The sequence below is a fragment of the Prinia subflava genome, chromosome 2, assembly GCF_021018805.1.
Source record: "Prinia subflava isolate CZ2003 ecotype Zambia chromosome 2, Cam_Psub_1.2, whole genome shotgun sequence".
Classification (NCBI taxonomy): Eukaryota; Metazoa; Chordata; class Aves; order Passeriformes; family Cisticolidae; genus Prinia; species Prinia subflava.
This window is the reverse complement of record NC_086248.1, coordinates 71,035,964-71,056,135: the sequence shown is the minus strand read 5'-3', so window position 1 is coordinate 71,056,135 and position 20,172 is coordinate 71,035,964. Positions and strand designations below refer to the sequence as shown.

The 20,172-nt window shown below is 39.5% G+C and overlaps 1 protein-coding gene across 3 annotated transcripts in view; it reads right to left on the bottom strand.

The window, feature by feature from the left end:
* The window catches only part of SIPA1L2 (signal induced proliferation associated 1 like 2), a 126,120-nt gene extending 106,442 nt beyond the window's left edge, over positions 1-19,678 (bottom strand). For 2 of the 3 annotated variants that reach the window (XM_063390489.1, XM_063390490.1), the window contains exon 1: positions 19,461-19,677. The gene's annotated coding sequence lies outside the window, so the exon portion shown is untranslated. Of the gene's footprint in view, positions 1-19,460 lie in introns of all 3 variants that reach the window. The other variant, XM_063390488.1, reaches the window with a different exon arrangement.
* Positions 19,679-20,172: the final 494 nt, after the last annotated feature.

The following is a 20,172-nucleotide window of genomic DNA, read 5'->3' as shown; positions in this document are numbered from 1 at the left end:
ACCTTTATTTTTCTCCTATGAAACAATGTTCAGCTCCAGGCATCGTTTTCCCCCTTTGCAATACCTCATTTTGACAGCACAGCAAAAGCATGTAATAAGCAAGATCACAAAGAGAGAGCACAAAACCATATCAGTTCTGGCACTACCAAATATCATGTTTGGACCACAAATTACAGAAAATACAACAGATGAGAGAGATTAAATAGTATAGCTATTTTCAGAAATAGCTCAACATTTAGCCCTAATAGTCTTCTTTTTTCTTGTTTGTTTTGTTTATTTTTAACTTTGAATTATGCCAGACCTCATCACAGAAGAGATAAAGGGCTTAAATTTGGGTAGTCTGGTATAACCACAGCAAAGTTGAGTACCACACCTCACATTTGCAGTGCTTTTGAAACCACCTGAACACAAAAAATTAGAAACCTCATGAAAATAACTATGCTGAAAATACTAACAATAAAGGAGAATTATCAGCCTAGAACGGAAGTTACTAAACAAGGCAGAAATTATTGACTTCATCCACAGAAAAGCAGATTAAAAAAAAAATCAGATGGATGATGAGGTACTACCTGACTATTTCAATTAAACATAAGTGGAACATGGCAACTGACTTACAGCAATAGCTCAAAAGCAGGAAAGATACAAAAAAGAGATTCTCACTAGTAATAAAACGGGTGTGAAAAACCCCATAACTAAATCACAGTGTTGTGATTGCTATTCTATATACTTTTTTATATGGCTTCCATAGGTCTTAATGTTTTATTTATCATTGATATTTGTCTGGGGTGGAAAAAATATTTTTTGTCATTTTCGAGTAAAAAGCAAGATATTAAGTACTGTGGAATAAACCAAAGCACTTCTTTATCTGCTGTTTTCAACAAGCATGAAAAGTAAGATGATTTTCAAAGACAATCAGTGGAATTTTTTTATCACTATTTTCTCCCAAAAACAGGAGTAGAGTTTTGTGAATTGCATTTGCAAATGCCTTAATGCTTGTAGGATATGCTTTTTGACACTGTCGCTTCCCGTTTCAAACACACATGTGAGCCACAGTCATTTTAGAATGAGGTAAGAAAAGAAAAGGGCTGAAGGGTGAACAAAAACCTAATCAGTTGAAGTTTTGGAGTGGCTGAGAGACACTTCTGGAAGTCATCCAGCCCACTCTTCTGCTCATGCGGGACTCTCATCAGCACTGGAAAGGGTCAGGCACGGCTGGGTCTTGCTGAGTCTTTAGGATCTCCAGGGATGGAAAATTCAGCCACGTCTCCAGGCAGTCTGTTCTGGGCCTGTGCTGGCCTCATGGTGGGTTCTTCCTCATGTCTGACCTGAACACTCTGTACCAGAGTTTGTGGCCCATCTGGCAACACTGGAAAAAATTCATCTCCATTGTTTTTTGGAGCTACCCTCAAGCAGCTATGGGACAGCCTTTGGTCACTCAGTAGCTGCTTCTCTGTCAGAGTGACCAAGCCGAGCTCTGTCAGCTTCTCCTGCCATCTTGTTTGCTCCAAGCAAGGGCCTTCCACCCTTCTTGGTGCTCTCCAGTTTCTCAACAACCCTCTTTGAAATGCAGGGAACAAAATTAGATATTTAACATAAATCAAGGTCTTTAACACTTCATCCAGCCCTCCTACTGAAATATCCAGTAATAATATCCAGTACTACTTTGTAGTAAACAAAGTAGTTTGCAGAATTTTGAAATTAATTCTCCATTCAATTATAGCCTCATAGTGTTTTCCTTACACACTGAACTTACACATTTGATTGAAAATCCTACTCAAAATTCTGGATTCCTCTTTCAACCTTAACTCTGAAACAACACTGAAAAGATTGACAATGCCCAGAACTGCATTTGAATGTCTCCCATTTCCCTCAGATTATCAGAGGCAAAAATAGCATAGTTGGTCATCAAGTTCATTCCAAGAATATGAGTCTTGTAGTTTACTACCATTGCTTTTTATAGTCAACACTCATTACATGGTGTTTAAGGCCAGATTAAACACACACAATGCAAAATGAAGAGGAATATACAAGGCAAATACACAACAGAAGAGAAAGAACAGAGATCCTTTCAAGCTGTTCCAAGACCTGAGCTGGTATGTACGCTATAACATACTGTAACAAGAACATTATCTCTCTTAGGTCAAGAGGGGCTAATTTGGAAGCAGCCCAAAACTTTCAGCCTCCAAATAACATTTGTCTATATCCACAGATGAGCAGGATTTGGTGACAGATTTTTGGGCACATGTTTATTCTAATTTCACAGAAGTCAAAGAAAGTTTACCATAGTCTAAATTCATTTCACCTATTAAGTGAACTGGAAAAAAACACCTTTTTTTGAAGGTTGTAACACCAGGTGTTTCAGGATATGGTAGCTGCCTTATATTAAATTTAAAAAATTGAAGCCAAATACAGTGAAAATTTGATATAACAACTTTGATTTGAATAAACATTTTTGGCAAGTTGGAATGGGACCATAGATCTTTACATGCTCTAAAAAACATACATTAATTCTTCTTCGATTACTTTTGACTATGGAAACATTTTCACTACATTTTGGGTTCCCATTGCAACTAGAGCCCAATATACTTACACCACAGCCTAGGTAGAGTATACTCTGTTTGTCTGATCAAAAAAGAAAAAACATTTTGTTCACCGCCCTTCCACACATCTAAAGTTCCTGAACTGCTACTAAATAAATAATTGATATAACCTGTTGGGGGGCAGGGGAAGTTGTTGGTTTTGGTTAGGGTTTCTTGTTTTATTTCTCTTCTTCTCCATCCTCATCTCTCTGATAAAGCTGCAGAGAAGTCTTCTTCACAAAGCATTCTGAATGTGGGCAATTGCAATTACCACCTCTACTGCTGTTTCCCAGACCTTTGCTCTTTACTGAATGGCAAAACCAAAGCTAGCTTAAAACTACACCTTAGTCTCTGGTCAGGATTACCTCATTTTGATTTCTTTTCCATTTATGTTTGACAGATACTTTTTCTCTTCTATTTAAAAAAAAATAAAAATCCACCAGAGACTTTTGACTGTACAAACTTTCCCGTTTAAATTCTTAAGGTCATTGTTCTCGCAGATGAAACTTCAGTAACTTATTTCAAATACGGCACAGTTCGTATGGTTCTGAACAAAAAAAACACAGTTTGTGTTTCAGACATGTCTAAATACGCCAGCCTGCCAATCAAACTGGAAGCCTCCAAAGGCACTACTGCACAAGAAGAGAGATGAGGAGAGGCACAGATAATAGCATGCCTCCTGCAAAACAAAAAATTGCTAAGAACCAGGTTTGTTTGTTGTACCAGAAATATGTGAAAGCAGTGTTTTTCAGGGATTTTTTTTACATTCTACTGCCTGGGGAAAATAAAAAAATACAACACATCTAAATTGTTGAATAATTAGCAGGGATAACGTTTTCACTTCTCCATGTGCCACATACAGTAATTTTTTCTCCTTCAGTAGGACAGACCCTGGGTTTGTGTATTTAAAAAGGCCATCTGCTCCTGAACTTAGAAAAATGCCCAAAACTGTGGAGTCAGTACAGATATTCAGTATTTGAAAAACTGGAGTAATAGCCACATATAATACCAGTGAATTAAATAAAATAGTTGCCCAGAAGAAAAACCCCCTCCCCATATTTCTACAATATCAATACACATCAAAGCAATAAAAATAGTGTTAAAAAAGGCATTTACTATCTTAAAATCCACCAGTAAAGATATATCAGATTCCAACACGATTCACATATGACCTAATCTAATTCTCAATAAAACAACAGTAAGCAGATTTTGGACATATTTATTTAAGAAAATCAAAATAAATGAAGATATAAGGATAGGAGCCTGCATTAAGATAATATGGTTCAATATATTCAATTAAGTGTCCTGTAAAAATATTAATTACCACATTTATATAAAGAGAGTAACTCGCTCTCTCAATGTGTGTGTTTTTCAAGCCACAAATTTTATTTTTTTCCCCCAAACATTCTCATATGAGGTTCACACCCCTAGTCCATGCATAGGAGATAACGCAAATTAAAACAATCAATGCTATGTACCTTGACTGGGACCTAAAAAGACATCAAGTTTCTTGCTGCCTTTTATACCCAGATGAACAGGTATCTTATTTGAGAAAGACAGCAAAGCTCTGCACCTTTGTGCATTCGCTGCCTCGAAAAGGGAGAGCACAGCTTTGGCACCAGGCCATGCCACATCTTCTGCCTCAACACCAAGCCTCCCTCATTCATCCAGCACCTTGGTCTGCCACGTTGTTGTAGGCACAGACTTTCGGTCCTGTTAAAAAATTCAGTAAATCAGAGGAATTTAACCTAACTTAAAACAAACTTTCAAAGCTTTTGAAGTTCTGGAAACACGGCCTTTATCTCAGCCATTGAATCAAAAGTAAACCAAGACAAAGTTTGTTATTATGAGGCTTCAATTGCTCCTAGGAAGAAGACTGAAGTAAAATATTGATTTACAAATATTTCTAAACTGTGTTTGCCACCACACCATTTTATCTCAATAAAAATTATATATATACATAACAATTTATGCCCATTAAGGTTGGATTATTTATTTCATGCCAAAAACTGCAATAAAATGAAAGAGTAATAAAAACCTGGAGCCAAACAGTGTAACATTTCTACCAGGAGTACACATCTAGCAATCAAAAAACCAAACTTCTAAATCATAAACATCACAGACCAAGGATAACCTGTCTCCTTCTGCTAACTTATAAACCCAACATCAACAACAAAAAATCTCACCAGTGCTGTGTTTCAGACCTGAGGGTTCTGCTTCTTTTGACCACTTGGAACAGCCAATGAAGCGGTCACCCATAGTTATGTCTTATTTCTCTTTCTACACTTCAGATGTGTGCACAGGCACCCAAACATACATGCCCAAGCCACTCACCCCTCTCACATGTGGCAAAGATTTCCCTACTCCCCAGCCCAACATCATTACTGTTGTTTTACTTCTTTTCATGCTCAAGGCAACTGTTCAATTGCAGTACACACACTCTGCCTCTATCAAAAATAACCTAAATATCACCTAGCATGTCTTCCCCTTCCCACGAAGCATTAGTATTTCTTGATTCAATCATAATTATCAGGTCTAAGATTTTTAGGCAGCTCATGCTTTTAAGAAAAATCAGGTACACAACTGATTTTTGCAGAAAACCAAAGTATTTTCAAGTTAACCTACATTTAAGAAGTATAGACAAAGAGAAACAAAAAAAAAGAACATAAAAGACCATCTAATATACTTTGGATATTAAGAGAGCAGAAAATTTTTGCTTGACAATTTTTTTATCCCCTACTGCAAGAGAAAAATAGTATCTAGTGTTTATTATTGAAACAAACATACTTTAAAACCTGACCATGAACTTAGAAAACACAGAGAGGTCAAGATTCTAGACCTTGGCAGTCTGATGGAACAAATGGTCAATAATCTTGCAGGCATCAGACTCTGCTTTAGATAAAAATCAGACTAAGACAGTGGGAGTAAGTCCAGGCACAGGCTTTGTCCCCTTTGTACTAAAGTGACAGCTGAAAAGAATCTCTATCAGCCAAGCAGGGCAGTGACAGCTTTGTACAAAGAGAGACTCACTCTGCAAGTTTTTCATTTTTTCTCGTATATCCCTCTGTCACAAAAGACAGTGTTAAGTTTCAGACACATTTTTTTGTTCTGTGAAGGCCATGGGGTTAAGGCATTCAGACTAGTTACTCACTTGTGGACTACTACACAAATAGGCCATCATTTTGTTATAAACTGCTCACAATATAATAATGGAAAATTAGTCTTGGAAAAAGATATAGGGAAAAGACATACAAAGCAAGCTTGAGGTTTGCTTAATATAAATCCAAAATTCTCAAATATTCCACTCAAAATATCAATGATCATAAAATACAGAGCTGCATTCCCACCTGTAATTATCAAAGAGCAGCCAAGAAAGAATTGAATGGTACTCTATTGATACAAGAAAAAAAAAAACAATCCCACCACCTAAATTCACCTAATCTAGTGGTTAATGTATAACAATGAAGCTTGAAGTGATTTATTTTCTTTCAAATGAACAATTCTTTTAATCTAACAAAAATTGGGAGCATTTTGTATGACTCGAGTTATTCAAAATGAATATGTTCAAATTTTCCATGTGTTTTCATTCACTTGGTCTTCTCACTCTCCCTCAAGCACCTTGAAAGCAAAAATATCCACCTGTGCTACAGCCCATCAGTCTGTGGAGAGAAACTGCTAATATATTAACTGCTCAGAAAACATTGCCTTACACCTTCTTGCCCCTTAAACATGAGTGTTATCAACTCTCCTAATAAGATAAGGGCGTCTTTATTAACTTAGTTTTTCCATGTACTCATAGTGTGGAAGTTCTACAAATTGTTCATCTTTGATTACAAAGATAACATTAAAACATACCAGTGGCTATGGCAGTCACATAGAAGAGGAGAAAAAAAAAGTGACGTTATTTCTGTCAAGGATAGCAGAATTATCATCAATTTTATGAACAACTTCCAGAGCATACATACTAACTGTATGTTTCAGGCAAGATGTTAAAATAAGAAAAAAAACTCTGATTCTACATGAGACAAAATCGTTCTGTCAAAGTATTTAATATATTGATAGCATAGAGGCTCAGGAGGCTTTCACTGCCACCATGCCCAAACATCACATAGTTGATTCATTTTATTATTTCATCTGTATGATAAAAGGTGCTAGGCCTATAGGTATTAAATGGGGGGGGGGGGGGTGTGGAATTAAAAAGGACTAAAAAGATTTGTATCCTGAAAAGTATTTAGGCATTTGAAGTCCATTAAACAAACAACTCCTCCCCAGCCCCCTCCTCCTCCATCATCTTTGTGAACCATACAGAAACTTTCTGGTCCTCGGAACCTCCTGCAATGTTTATATTTCCTCTAACTGCTGAGGTAGAAAATCGTTTTAAGTCCCAGTTGTTTGAAAGGACAGAACACTCTCTATGTCTAAAAAACACACTCCTCTATTCCATACCCCGTTCCTTTAAAATGCACAGCTGGAAAAGGAATTTCATCAATTTGCCAGCGGTCAAGGGGCAACCTGTGGTGTCGAACTACTCAGGGGCTGAGAGCACATCCTTCTGCAGCAACAAATGTGAAACCTTAAGGGTAGGATGCAAATCTGAGCACACACTTCCCAGCCAGAAGGTGCCCAGGAGCTGACAGCCAGCTGTCTTTAACCAGGAGGTGTGCTCTGCCTCCAGCCTCTAAAGAGATAAACCACACACTGGGCTCCTTTGGGCACAGTAACCCACCCAGGGTTGCAGTGAGTTGTGCAGCTGGACCACAGTCCTACGCTGTTTAAACAAAGAAAAGTCTTTTTTTTTTCCCACAAGTGGGTAATGGCAAGTCAGTAGACGGGTGTGGGAGACAGAGCACAAGTGAAGGGCATGAAAACTTTTACTGCAGAATGAAAGACTCTATGTGGGAGGAGGAAAGTATTAGAGCAGAAAATATGTCATTAGAGTTTAAGGAAAAAATGCATTCTAAACAGATTTTTTTTTTAATTTATTGCCAAAAAGGTTGAAGGCCATAAACATTTTATTAGAAGCTCAGATTTTCATAATATCTCATAACTGGAAGGATTTATTGTGGTCAGCCTGACTATGAGAATTTTTATATTGTTGCTATAAATCAGCTGGGCTACTGGCAATTAGTTGCAATTTTGTTGAAAGCTACTTTAAATGAACAAAAAAATATCATCAGTAAAGAAACAGAAAAATACAAAGCAAATATAGCAAGCTGTGTTTTTGTTTTGATGCAAGTAACCAAAACACTGGTATGTGATCAAATCTGTGAGTCAAACTACTATACCAAGCAAAAGCCATAGAAATTAAACACTGAAAAAGTCACCATTACAAGATAGTGATCTGTGATCTTTCCATTAAGAATTTATCTAACAGCCATACTGCCTTCATGAGGAGAAAAGGAAAGACAAATGAGGGGACAGCCCAAGGAATAAGTATTTTTTTCCACTTCAAGATGAACCTGAAAAAAAGGTGAAGAAAACCTAAAGAGCAAAGTAGGTGCAGGTGATGTAATGTTCTTAAACCTGCAGAACAACAGTTCTCAACCACTTTCCTTAATAGTGTGTGGGGGTTGGTGGGGTTTGTTTATTTTAAGTACCCTTCCCATTGAGTAACTATGTCTCAGATTACTCAACTCAAGTGAGCTTGACAAAATGAAGACACAATATTTTTATAATTCTGTCCAAGTCATAGCAAGTTAGAGAAAATATTTACTTCCTGAATACTGAGAAATAAGTGTTTACTCCATAAACTTTGTTTCATCTTGCTATTTGCTTTCTTCTCAAATATTCACCTTAAATTTTTGTAAAGCACATATCTTGTGCAGTGTTTTTTTTAACTTCTGTTTCTCAATTACTCTCTCATACTGCATAGAATTCAGAATTAGAAACACAATTTATGTTAAGGTCAACATTTTATTTGGGTTAGTTTCATGAGACAGAAATATATTTTACATTCTCTAAAACTTTTCCACCATGCAAAACATTGTTAAGGGGAAAGATCAGGAAATTAATTTCAAAAGCTTAGTCCTGCACTGAAAATAAAATGCCAATGAACAGTCTTTTTAATCTCACTAATGAATTATTTAGTTCTGAAGGTTTTACAAGACACTGATCTGTACTCATCATCAGTCTTACTGCAACAAATTTGAAGATTCATAAGTTCAACAGCATTAATGTTTTAATTCATTTTTTGGTGAAAATATGGCTTAAAAAGAACATCTGAGCTTTTCCGTGTTCTTCTACTTTCAGCAAAATAAAATCTTCAGAAGGCAAGTCCCAACTTTCCCTGCCAATTGACAAGCACTATCTATCAGGGTTATTTCAACTTTAAGGAATTTTACCCTAAAGGAAATTCTTTCCATTACCTTTCCTGTTTGTTTTGATTATCTCAGCACGTATTTGCAACCTCTTTCATACTGAAGCTAAATGTTATACAAACGCCACTAATTTTAAACACTTCACAAAATGTATTCTCAAAACCAAAACAGGGATCTGAAGGTCTGGTTCATGCTTTGGTAAACACAGAAATACTTAAAAGTGTAACCACTGTGAAGCTGGATGAGCAAGAGCAGGAATCATCTCAAGCTTCTGAGGTTCTGCTGGCTCCTGTTTATAGCTAATAAAACTAAGAGGTTAAGGCTGAACATTAAAGAAGTGCAAACAGAAGATGTTTTCAGACCTGAACCATTTTAATTTGTATTTTTAAATACTCATACAAATCACAGATTTTTTCCCCCAGACACATGGGTACCTTTAGTGTGAATTATCACAAGTTTCACCATACTAAAATTAGTAGCCAAAGCAAAAGTGCCAAATACAAATCGAAGTTTGACTTTTTGAGAGCAAATTTCAAATTCACATCTTGCTCTTTAAATCTTTTGGAAGGGATCCAATGGAATTGCTCAATAGAAATTCAAATTTACATTCAAATTCTAGTACTGCTAATCACGTTTTAAAATTCAGTGACAAGGTCAGCAAAGTATATCTGAAGCCAAACCTGGGAGGACATGCTATTATCTTTAAGCATTTATTTTAAGTTCTTTAGTTATAAAATATTTAAGTGCCAGTAAATTATTTGGGAATTCTTGTCTACTGGTTTAAACAAAGAATATATAATACAAGCCTATAATACAAGACCATTATGAGTCTTGTAAAAAGATCTCCACAATATTGTAATATAGAAATATTCTGTACAAATTCCATAATATGATAAAGTGGAATCACAGTATGCTGCAATATCAACTAAAATGCTCAACTATCAGAGCAACTGATACCACAAAAACCATTGTGATATTTCCTAGATTAATTCACACTGGAAGACACAACAGGACTGTATTCAGACTGACTTGCTCAGGGCTTTGCCCGGTCTAGTCTTTATAAAAATGGAAAGGATGTAGATTTGACAACCTGTGCTACCTATTCCAGTCCCTCAGTGTCTTTAGGGTGAATTTTATTTGCAGATGCCAAACCAAAACCTCATCGGATTTAGACTGTGACCACTGTCTCTGTTCCTCCTGTCTTGTACCCCTGTAAAGGCCTGGCTACATGTCCTTGTTAACCTCTTAGGTACCACCTTGTGAGGCAGCTCTTGAGCATCCCCTGAGCTTTCTGATGCCCAGGCTGAGCAAAGCTGTTTCTCTCAGCCTCTCCTTATGTGCTCCAAGTCCCTCATTTTCCTGGCTTTCCACTGAATAAGATTCAATTTACTCAACGTGCTTGGGGAACCAAAACTGGATGGGGTATAACCAGAGTGGTGGCCTAAAGAACAGTGAGTGTTAGGCCACAGTCAGTGACGCCTGACGTGCGGACTCCTGTGTCAGAATGAGCAGGTCCCTTCCAGCAGAGCTGTCTCCAAGGAAGTCCCTCCCCACCCTGGCCTGTGGCAGGGGGTCAGAAGATGCATTTAGCCCTGTGGAAGGTCACAGGGTTCATCGCGGTCCATTCCACCAGCCTCTCTCAGCTGAGAGAGAGCAGAACACTGTCCTCCAGTGTGTCAACTACTCTCACAACCTGATGTCACATGCAAATTTAACAAGGATACACTTCATCTCCTCCTCCTCAGGTCACTGATCAAGGTACTAAACAAACAGATCCCACTACAGTACTCTACTTTTAACTCGTCTCCAGGTAGAAAACAAACATTAGGTGCTATGTTTTGAGCCTGACAATCATGCCAAAAGCCTGGATAAACTGAAGATAAATGATGGTCCAACTGCCCTAAGCAAATCTAATCTGATGACATTTACAGTTTTAGTAGTACACAGAAAGGTCCCACAACTACAAATAAGTATATATAAGGTGCCCAGAAACTTCACACAAGGCTATTTTCATTACTGCTTAAGGAAGAAAAAAAGAAAACAAAACTGAACACAAAGCAAAAACAACTCCATTAGATTCCTTCCTAACAAGGAAGAAAACACAGGACTGAAGAAAAATGTTTATGTATGAAACGTACATAATGAATGGGTTTAAGTTTCAGAATCTGTAAATACAGTCCATGAAAATAAAAACTAATTTCATCACCCAAGGAAACCTAAAGTCATTATCCACCTTATACATGAGTCATGAAATAGGAAAGATTTCACACTGTAACAAATAAAGCAATACAAATCATTTCTTAAAGGAAGTTTAAACTTATTTATCAATTTAATTGATTGATATTACACCCACAGCTGCCATAGATACACTGACCCCTACTTAGGGGATTTCTGGTTGAGCAAACGTTCACACCCACAGAAGACAACATTTGTTGAGAATGCTTTATATTGTGGAGTTGTTTTTTCATTCTTATAATCGGTTTTCAACTCACAGAGACAAATATCTAACAGATGTTAGGTATTTCTTGTTATTACATTTCCCTGCAGTGATTACCACAGCTGCCATAAAGAATACATACAATTGTACCGAGAAATGCAACTGAGACAGCTGACACAAAGAGATAACTTGCAACTTTAAACACCTCTGACCTACAGGCACACTGAACACTGGAAAATGAGTGGATAGGAATATTGATACTGTTGGGTACAGCCTACATAAGAGAAACTTTACTATTAAGCATCTATTTTTCCCAAGAGAAAGAATTATTAGGTGTATATGCAGATATTCTAGTTTAACAGTCAGCCACACAAAGCAAGGGTAGATACTCAATTAGCAATTTGTGCATACAAAGACACAGTTTGTACACCCTTTACCAGGCAGAAAGGTGCACTTTGTATATTGATAGTTTTAATGTAATTATTATATATATGTAGCAATACTTTAAAAAATACAGCAGTAAAATACAAAGTAAAAACAAAACACTTTTCAGATGTTTGCTGTAGATCAGTGTAACAGAAAGAATGGTCACCAATTTTTATTTCCTAAAGAAACAAGGCTTATGCAGTCATACAGTGCAATACCTCCCTCCAACTCAAGATTTTTTGAGCCTATTTGACTCAGCAGAATCTGATAGATGAAGTTTCAAGGGTAGTTATGCTCCTAGAAACTTCATTTCAAAGGTTAAACAACCACAGAGGAAAAGCACAAAGCATTCCAAGAGTGACAGAGGCAGACATTAGCAAAATTACCAAATCTGACAATCTCATAGACTAATGAAGTAGTGCTTGCCCTTCACTCAGAAATCTCCATTAGAGGCATGATTTCCAGGGGTCCAGGTTAAGCAGCCTGGCTCAGAATGTCAGTAAAACCCTCTGCTCTATCAGTAGAAACCTCATCCTGTGTAGAAAATATTGGAGCTCAATTTATATTTGAGGCTTTTCAGTGTAGCACTCTGAGCAACCACCTGTACAGCTCTTGACCAATTTAGATAATCTCATCTATCCTGATTCCTTCTTGTAACAAACTGCTCAAATTCTACATTTAAAGAGAAGTGGAAATGAGCAAACCTGTTCACACACACTGTTATGGATTACACCAATCACTGTATTTATTCCACCTCATCTCACCAACCATAAAAATAACCTTTTGAAATGATTTCCTACGAAAACAAGACTGTAGGATTCAAAAATAAAAGATACTACGAAAATTTTGTGGGGAGGGAATGAAAACAGCAGAGGATCTGAGAAGGGGAAGACACCCACCTCTGGAGTACCTGCCCTTCTCTAAAAAAAAAAATAGCCAGACAAGGGAGAAAACGTTTTTGAACACTGACAGGTTTATGCCAATAGTTTCTAATTCTGGCAGGCAGCTTCCAGGACTGAATGCAGATGCCTATGTATCTCTGCCAAATTATTCTGTGAATGGACTGTTGTTTCAGTTGCCTGAAATGGGAATTTGAAATAGAAGTTTTGATAATTTACAGTTTTGATAAATTTACAGTTTTGATAAAAGGATTTTAAGTACCTGGACATCACTTAATTGACTACTACAGTTCAACCCAGATCAAAAAACTTGGATCAAACTAAGGAATCCCTCTACAATATTATAAAGGAAACTATGCCAAAATAAGTTTCATGTTTTAGCGTATTTTCTGAAATAGTAATTTAAATATCCTCAGCTATTTAAAGGCTTTCTTCATGTGATCTTCCCTGCTGAAAATCCCAAGAAGTTTGCCACCCCTGAACATCTCAACAATATAAAAGTCACTGCAGTTGAAAATATTTGCACCTCTTGCATACAATGACCATACTCAGAGAATGACTTTGTAGTCACTTAGTTTGCTGTATTTAACAACATGCATTCTTTTTCTAATTTACCATGCAACAAGAGCAGAACAGTAGCTCTTCAAAATGCCAACACCTCAACAGTTACTGTGTGGCTTCTCACTGAACACCAACTTCACCTGAAGTTTTTGTCAAAGACATCACAAACTCATCCTAACAAACCCCCAGTTGATTTCACTTGTTAGCTCCGGTGTCAGACTGCAGCACACTGACATAACATAGCTTTAAACTAATTCCTACCTTGTCTCAGCTCTTATCACAAGTTCCACACTGTCAAATTTCAAACATTTTTCTCTGAGCCTCAGATGGAAGAGAACAGAAGATTAATGACAATACTGTGGAGAAAATAGGCCATGGGTTTGTAAATACAATGGGTTGTTTTACATTAGTCCAATGAAGAAAAATTATTCTCACACTGAGTTTGCATTCATCATCAATTAGAATTTTTACACAACAAACCCAGAGCATCCTGCTGAACCCAAATCACAGCTGGCAATCCTGCAGCCCAGTGAGGCAAGGCAGCCACTGCCTTTGAAAAAGCTCCCTCCAATGCTTTAGGGAAACACCAAGAGGAGCAAGAATAATAAGCTGTTGTCCTGACAACCTTACAAAGTAAAACCAAGGCTTACTTTACTACAGCAGAACCCTACACACAACCTGATCACTGCAAACTGCTCCTAATTCTTCAAGAGCAGCTGGCACTGCAATAAGCAAGACCAGCACAGCAAAACAAATGTGCTTGCTTACACATTGTAGATGATATGCACATTAGGCATGAGAATGTATTAACACACACAGTCACACTCTTCTCTTCTGTTTTTCCCCCCACAATTATTTTTCCACTTTGTCTCACACTAGTATTACAATGGGATTTCATGCTAAAACACATCAGGTATTCATTTTTAGCACTGAGAAGCCAGAAAAAACTCTAGAAGCAGAGGAGTGCTCTTTTATTTGAATGCACTTCAGGTATCTAAAAGTAGGAAATAATTAGTTTTGAATGGAAAGTCACAAATAAGAACAATCAGAGAAGAATGATTAAATAACTTTCGACTCTCAGGTAGAAAAAAATCAAAACAACAAACCTGGAAAAACCCTAACTGACTGAGATTTCCTATCTTTCACAAATACATTCTTCATAAAATATAGGAAAATAGAGCTGCTCTTTTGCAGTGACTATTTTGCTAACTATGCATCATTTTCAGTACCTCTTTTTACGCCCCCACATGAAAAGCAAAAAACTAGCAAAAATATTTTAACACAATGTGCACTTATAACACATTCTTTACAATGTTTCACTCTGCCCTTACTTGCATTAATCACCATTTCATTGTCACATCTTTTCACAATTTACCAGATTTGACTGAAGTGACAGTAAAAATCCGAAGTGAAATATAAGGTGGCCCAGAATATCCTTTCCATCTCATGTGTGTGGAACAATCTAGTGTACAAAAAAAGGCAACTCAAAACAAAACACCAAAAAAATGCCAGACCACTTGAAAGATTTTATAAAGGTATTAAACCACATTTTATTGCATTTAAATTAACCTGCCACAGAATGTCCAATGTTCTCAAAATACCTTTCCTAATAAAAAACATTTTAAGTACTGTAATCTGTTGTTCCTGTAATTTGTTAAACAGTTCTATCATTTCATCACAGTTTGTATCGGGTTTTAAAAAAAAGTTGGTGAGCCTAAAGGTAAATGAAAGGGCAAATTGATGAGTTTTATGAGAGCTTTGTATCTTTAATCTTTTAGGTAGTCTTTGAAGCATAGGTATTTCACAATATGACTTTTCAGGTGTAAGTTATATGGAAATGATTTGATGGGATTTATGTTAGAGGACACAAGACACACATAAATGCAGGCAGGCAGTATCACAATCCACAGCCACTGTGCAGTGAGAATTCAGGCAGCAAAGGGAGAGGGGGAGGAAAGAAGAAACAGCAAACAATACAGGAGCATTACACAAATATCTGCAGAGATGGGTATGCGACTTTGCAGGATCCTGAACAAAAAATTAAGACATTATATAAGAAAAGATTCAAAGTCAATGGCAAAACTCCAAGTCCTGTGCTCAGAATTTTATTTAAACTGCTGAGGGGGAGGGGCAGCCAGACAACTTCAGCTACTGCCACCCTCCAGCCTCCCAGCTACTATAAACCAATTTACTACTGCTCCTCTAGCCTCCTTCTAGATTCCCTCACTTTCAAAAAATAGCTGTGGTATCTTTCTACATTACATGTCACAGCTTAAAAAAAAAAAAAAAGCAGCTATGGGTCTTTTTCCAAAGGAGCACAGAATCCCCAGTTAACAGTACTAAAATAGATGCCTACTTCATTTCAAAAATCTACTATGCTTAAAATGTCTTACAAGCATCAAATCCAATAAAGCTGTTTGCTTGCATGTCCAAAAAGACAGTACAGCAGCTGCTTACATTTATTACATGTTCAGAATATTACCTCCACAAGGATTCAAGACATTTTTTTAAACAAAATCTTTAATTATGTATGCACTGCTCATTACTTAGGAAATTCCAGAAAACCAGAAGAATCCACTTAGAAACCTTGAGTAGCCAGCTGCTGATGTAATTACAGCTTCATGATCCAAACAAGAGCCTACATATCTTCTAGTAAGAACTATGGTGCAAACTAATCACAATGACATTTCTGCCTACTGCTGTCCTGTCTAACTAAAAACTAGAAGAGTATCACCAATTATAATAATCCTTTTCAATCTTCTGCTCATTCAATTATGTCTCAAAGTAGCTTTAAATCCAGGGTCAGTGCTTTACTACAAAGGAAGGCAGGTTCTCTCTCATTTACTTCTGTCAGCATAAATCAAGATGTTTAACATTAAGTTTGCTCTTTCATAACAAACTAAAATAAAGAAAGCTATTCATGTGAAATCCTGACAATTCTTAAAAATCTAACCAGTCGTATGACATCACTGAATGTCATCAGGAATTAATGTTATTCTTAATGCTATTTATGTAAACAACTAGTGTTTAACAAACAAGCAAACAAACACCTATGAAATATACTTTTCAAACTACTAAATACAAATTCTCTCCTAAATTCTTCTTATTGGGTTATGGGATTTGGTACACTGTCCTCACACTCCTCTCTCAAAATTCAGGTAGAAAAACCAGGGCTGAAAAAGACTATCAGAGGCACCCCTACCTTAAACTTCATGAACTGTCCAGATTTATAAAAGGATGAAAATTGTGCTGAAAATAAAAAGATAAACTGAAGTTGGTCTCAACTGCGCAAGAGGTAACATTTTAAAGAATCAGATATAAATTATGTTACCTAATACAAGAAATTTTCTACTCTGAGGATAGTATTGCAACATACAGAAAATAAACAGCAACCTCCACTTCACTGATCCACAACCCAGCTTACCCAAACATTTTAAAATTGCACGGCATTTTAAATTGCAAAGCAAAAACTGCATGGAAAGAGAAAAGAGCATTTGTCAAATCCTGATTTCATTTCAAGCTGTCAAAACAGCTACTGTTGGTAATCTTGGATGACTAACGTGAGAAACTAGATAACCCAGTGCCCCACCCTCTTTCCACAATCTGTAACTTGTATTATCATAATAGCATAGCATTTCTCCCTCTGTATTACCAAACTAGATCTCTCAGCAGTAAAAGGCAGGAACCTACTGAAAATATTTTAACATCCAATCATCTAAATATAATCCTAACTCCAGCCCAAGGCAAGGAGAAAATACATCCTTTCTTGTGCAGTTTGAACAGGTGATCTGCAGATAACAAGCTTAGGTGCAATGCCTGCCTATGGCCAGTATGAAGCTGGAAGAGGAAAAACAAACGCCTCGGTTCAGTCATAAAAGTCAAAAGCAGCAAAAAAACAGGGATGGTTTTGCCTGTTTGACCACTGCTTTGCTTAATTCCTCATTTGACTCCCTTCATTTGCAAGAGTATTTCACAATGCACTTGAGTAATGGCATGTCAGTAAATGCCTACAAAAAGAGACGATATTATCTTTCTTTCAGGAAAATGAAATATAAAACTTTAAAAATACTCTGATATGCATAGTAAGCAAATAGCAGCTACAAAGAATTGAGGGTTTTTTTAGTTCTAAGCTTCACATTATATCCTTATATGAAGGCATATATGAAAGAAATGATCTTTAATTGATCCAATAGGATTGGTGAAACAGTCTGGCATCCTTACAAGCATTCCTTCTTGTTACATCTGAGTGCTGCATGACCTGCTAAGGTAACCCACTGGGCATGCAAAACCAAGACAATACATTCAGAGACCTCTCTAAATCTAGCTTTATATGACTGCTGCATAAATTATAAATCAGCTGTTGTGGACCCTAAGTGATGTTTAAATATCCATAATGCATTAGAGCTCTTGATGATTTAAACATGTTTGCATTAATAATAAAAGGTATTTCAAAGATCAAATTTGAAAATTGAAGTATTTCAGAGCTACCACCAAAGAAGCGAATGGAGGGCAAGTAATGCATTCCCACTGACAAAAGGCACAGTTTTGTAAAAACACAAGAAATAGAGTAATAAGGCACCAAGCCTAGGCATTTCTACATCCAGCAGGCTGTGAAGCATTATGTTTCTTAATCCAACTCCAAAACGTTTCAGTCTAAGGTAGCTAGGTTCAGAATCTAGGGAAAAAATAGCTGAACAGACAATATTAATGCACTACAGTTCCTTTTAAAATAAGCCCATCGAACTAAGTAACAACTGAGACTGAATTATTGGCTTTTCCCCATTTTCAAACATCCTCCGTTATCCAGCTGCCTTCCTTTATTACAACGTAAATATTATGCAGAGTTACCTTCCAACTAAACAAACTTTCTTTAGATATTAGTAACACACACGTAAAATAAAGTCTAAAGCAGCAGCATGAGCTAATCCAAACAACGAATTATGTCAGCTAGTAAGCAAGCTTCCAATCTGCTCGTGTCGAATCGGTGCAGAACTGACCAGAAGATAGTTTACTATTCACGTGAAGAAAAAAAAAAATAGACAAACACAGAAATAGCAGGCTGCAGAGACATTACACGCTTTCCTTCCCTGCAGGATAGCTGATATAAGAAAGCCATCTAGTGTTAACTTTCAGAAGTGAAAACTGCGCACAAAAGAGCTCGGGAAAATTTACATGTGCAATTCTCTTTAACTTTGCATGTCTTTTGCATCATAAAAAATAAAAAAATAAAAAAACTTGTTTCCTCCAGAAAAGCCAGGCTGAAAGCAAGTTTTCAAACTACCGCTGTAATAATATAATGCAGCACCAAATACCAAGGCAGTTTACTGACCTAGTTCGGGAACCTTAACAGCCATATCTGAAATTTGTCAGCTCCGGAGTTGCCTTTGTCAAGCCTTCGGAACGCTACTTCCCCATTCGCAGGGGCTCTCCCAGCGCAGCCGAGCGCTGCCGCCCAGCACAGAAGGGCTGCGAAGCCCCAGCATAAAATCCGAGGCAAAGCTGAGCCGAGCTGGCTCCTATTTAACGCATAGAACGTCAAGTTTGGAGAACAGACCCCTAAACAACTACGGGAGTATCACAAGGCAACAAAGAGTGCAAAAGGATGCAGCCCGCGCCTTGTATCCAGTAACTAAAAAAATAATAAAAGGGATTAAAATAATTTAAGGAAACTGCAGGGGCTGAAGAGGCTTCTCCTCTGCCACCCCAAGCGCTCGGCGGTCCCCGCTCTGAACAGCAGCTCTCCCCAGCGATGTCCGACGCGGACAAACTTACTCCGTAATTCCATTATTGTTGGAGTGACACTCGGAGAGGGGAGCGGGGTGCTCGGGCTGCCGCAGCCGGCGGCAGAACCGCCCCGCAGGTGACCGGCGACCCGGCGACACCCCCGCCGCCCGCGGGCCGCTCTCTACGGGGCGGATCGCATCGCTATTTATAAAGGCGACGTGCAGGAGCGAGTCTGCCCGGCCGCCGCACGGTGCCCGCCGGGGCGGGGTGGCTGCGGCCGGGGCGGGGTCGGGGTGCCGCTGGGGAAGGGGGGCCTGCGGCTCCCCGCCGCTTGCCCACCTGCCCCAGCCCTCCGTCCTCCCGCGGAGCCCGGAGAAGCCGAGCCTCCCTCCCAAAGGCACCTGAGGGAAGTGGAGATGTGTCTGCCCTCACAGCACCCCCTTCCCTGAAGAGCTCCCGAGCCCTTCCCGGGAGGGAGGGCACTCGCACGCCCGCGGCGGCGGGCGCCGCTCCTCACCTGGCGCTGCCGCGGCCGCCGCTGCTGCCCGCGCTCCGGCTGCTCCGGCCGCGGGACCCCCATGCCCCCCGCGCACACGGGCTCCGCTCCGCTCCCCTCCCGCGGGACACGCCACCCGCGGGGCGCCGGAGCCCTGCACGGAACCGCGGGCCCTCCGCTGGGCTGCTGCGGGCTGGCGTGAGCGCCGCTGCTCCTCCTCTCGTTCCCCCGCCGCCCCTTCCCGGCGCTCGGCTCCGGAGTGCGGCTCCGCCGCCGGACGGGAGGGCGGAGCAGAGGCGGGAGGGCGGGGGCAGCAGCGACACTCACACCGCGCCGCCGGCTCCGCCCGCCCGCGGCCCGGCCCCGCCCGCAGCCCCGCCTCCAGCGCCTCCGCCGGCGCGGCCCCCGGGGAACAACTCCGCATGGGCCTCTGGCGCTGCCGCGCATCCCGAACCCCGCGGCCCGACACCGCCTCCCCGCCGCCTCTCGCCCTCCGCGGCGGGGGCGCGGGAGGGGATGCCCGGGGCGCCCTGGGGACACGCGGCCAGCTCGGGATCGGAAGTGAGCAACAGGTGGGATGAGGGAAACAGAGAGGCAGAGCATGGGGAGTCCCGGGAAGGGCCCTCCCCGGCAGCGAGCTGGTGAACGCCCTGTCCTTCCGCGGGTCTGGGCCCCAAGGTGCTGCCGTGCCCAGCCGAGCGCGGCAGAGCGGCCCGGCACCTGCCCCTGCCCC